Below are 455 nucleotides of genomic sequence, written 5' to 3' on the forward strand. Positions count from 1 at the left end.
TTTTACATCAGCACATGTATAATCTTCAGCAGCAGCAACAGCAGGTGCAGTGTGATTAGACCCTGACTGTGCAGTCCACTAATCATATTAAGCGATATTTACATTAACCACAGAATTCTTACTGAGGTAAGAATATTGCTTTTATTGCTGTAATCCTACTGCTGTTTGCCATTCTTAGCACACAGAGTGTTGACTCATGGGGTGTTATTGTACATGTTAAATGGAGTTCGGTTTTCTGAACTTTCCATTCACTGTAAAATGTGTTGAATGAATGCTGTGCACTTCTGTGCGTGTAGCTTTTTTAAGCCAGCAGGAAAGAAGCCTGCAGCAGTGACACCGGAATGAGCAGCTAAAGATGTCATGAGCATTGTTTTACGCTAGGCGTCTCCCTTAGTGTATTTATTCAACTGCGAGCTGTATCGTGCCACTGCCCACTCGACATGGTCAAGTGTAGG

The sequence above is a fragment of the Acanthisitta chloris genome, unplaced genomic scaffold (assembly GCF_000695815.1).
Source record: "Acanthisitta chloris isolate BGI_N310 unplaced genomic scaffold, ASM69581v1 scaffold7342, whole genome shotgun sequence".
NCBI classification, from domain to species: domain Eukaryota; kingdom Metazoa; phylum Chordata; class Aves; order Passeriformes; family Acanthisittidae; genus Acanthisitta; species Acanthisitta chloris.